Raw genomic sequence first — 2500 nt, 5'->3', positions numbered from 1 at the left:
CTATCAAATAAAGACGTAAAATACTATGAATAAAAATCCCATTTCTCAAAGACGGCCTAAGCTTTAATCTTAATTATCAATCAAAGTATAAATAATGACATTGATCTTCCATTCCATTTGAGATCTGACGTTCCCATTAGGATGCAAGGTATTAAGAGAAGCAGAATTTGTTAGAAATTCCCTTCAATCTCCGAAATTTTTTTTTGTCTTATTCAAGTTCTATCACAGTCTGGGATTCAAATAGTTTTGATTGTTCAGCTGAGGCTATTCCTTATAAATGAGATCTATATTTCAATGGCGTAAATCATAGTAAATCTATATCAGAAATATTATTAACAGTACGTGTAAAAAAAAAAAAAAAAAAAAAAAAAAAAAAAACGTAATTCTAATAAAAAAATTCTCCGTCAAAATATACTGCTCTCAGCCGTATTTCAGTAAAATACAGGCGACCGTAATTTTACCATACTTTGTTACTATTTTTTATGGGTTGGTGACGTAATATCACTCCTTTACGTCAATATATCCGTTTTTAAAACGGTAAATGTGTGGCAACATTTATTCCAGGATTTTACCGTTTTTTACGGCAATTTTACAACATGGAGTATCAGCAGTAGTACTTTAGTCCTAAGTAAAAATAGTCCATCTAGGTAAAAATAGTTCTTCTAATCCTTTCCAAATTTAATAGTCGTGTATACATGGTTACAGTCCAGGTCAACCTTGGTAACAGTCAAGTAAGTGTTTACAAATTATCTAATCTTGTATATTGAAATATAGCATGCAAATATAGTTTAAATATGTGGTATTGCCCAAATCTATGGTTGGATGAAAATAATCTTTTTTGGGTTAAATATTTCGATCTCAAGGAAGGAAATATTGCAATATATCTCCGAACATACGCAAATGCTATACTGAACCAAAGAAAGCTTTGGTGGCCTATTGGAAATGTCCCTGCATGACAATCTGCTGGACTAGGCCCCGGCTAGGGTTTGATACCTGGCCAGGCTCGATAGGTTCCTTTATTGTTTGCAACCTCATCATCCTTGTGATCTAAGCATGGGGGGTTTTCGGGAGCCTATAGGTCTACCTGCTTAGTCATCAGCTTCCCCTTGCCTTTGCCATCCATTATTATTAATCCTTAATAATTAATTATTAATAATTAATTATTAATAATTAAATATTATTAATTAATTATTATTAATTATTATCAATTAATTATTGATTATTAATTATCATTAATCATTATTAATCATTAGTAATTATTATTATTATTATTATTATTATTATTATTATTATTATTATTACTTGCTAAGCTACAACCCTATTTGGAAAAGCAGGATGCTATAAGCCTGAGGGCTCCAACAGGGAAAATAGCCTAGTGAAGAAGGGAATAAGGAAACTACAAGAGAAGTAATTATCAATAACAACATTATAACCATTTTTCATTTATAAACTATAAACACTTTAAAACAACAAGAGGAAGAGAAATAAGGTAGAACAGAGTGCCTGAGTGTACCCTATATCAAGAGAACTCTATCCCAAAACAGTGAAAGACCATGGTACAGAGGCTATGGCACTATCCAAGACCAGAAAACAATGGTTTGATTTTGCAGTGTCCTTCTCCTAGAAGAGCTGCTTACCATAGCTAAAGTCCCTTCTACCCTTACCAAGAGGAAAGTGGCCACTGAACAATTACATTACAGTAGCTAACCCCTTAAGCGAGGAAGAATTGTTTGGTAATCTCAGTGTTGTCAGGTGTATGAGTACAGAGGAGAATATGTAAAGAATAGGCCAGACTAATCTGTGTATGTGCAGGCAAAACGAAAATGAGCCGTAACAAGAGAGAAGGATCCAATGTAGTACCGTCTGGCGGTAGTATCTCAATATGTGGCTGGTGTCCTGGCCGACCTACTACCTACCATGAACGACCTTTAAAACCTTTAAAATACCAGACACGAAAGACTGACTGGCAATTGGACTAGCAATAAGAATCTTAGGGTAACAATCCGATTCCAGCATGTTTTCCGTGTTGCACTCTTAATATTTCCAGGGAAAAACAGATGTCTGATTACCATTTACATATAGAGTGGTCCACATCTGGCAATCAGTCACTGTAATCAAAAACCCTTAGATGTAATCTAAGCGGACAGTGCACTTCGTATGGTTTCTGCACGATGGACCACAGATAGGGATGACGTCTGATAAGAATTTATAGTGAGCTTTCATATTGCGTTCTATCAAAAAACGGTCTACGACTTGAATGCCTTCGTAATGTGGAGCTACGCAGAACAGAACAGGCTGACATGAGTCTTTTTATAGTTTATATATGACATATCTGTTTTTGACAATGTTAACAGTTTATATAGGTCATATCTGTTTTGACGATGTCACTGTTTTTAGAATGATTTATTGTTAATCTATTCTCATCATTTATTTATTTCCTTATTTCCTTTCATCACAGGGCTATTTTTCCCTCTTGGAGCCCTTGGCCTTATAGCATCTT

The sequence above is a fragment of the Palaemon carinicauda genome, chromosome 35 (assembly GCF_036898095.1).
Source record: "Palaemon carinicauda isolate YSFRI2023 chromosome 35, ASM3689809v2, whole genome shotgun sequence".
Classification (NCBI taxonomy): domain Eukaryota; kingdom Metazoa; phylum Arthropoda; class Malacostraca; order Decapoda; family Palaemonidae; genus Palaemon; species Palaemon carinicauda.
Note: the sequence above shows the minus strand (reverse complement) of the source record.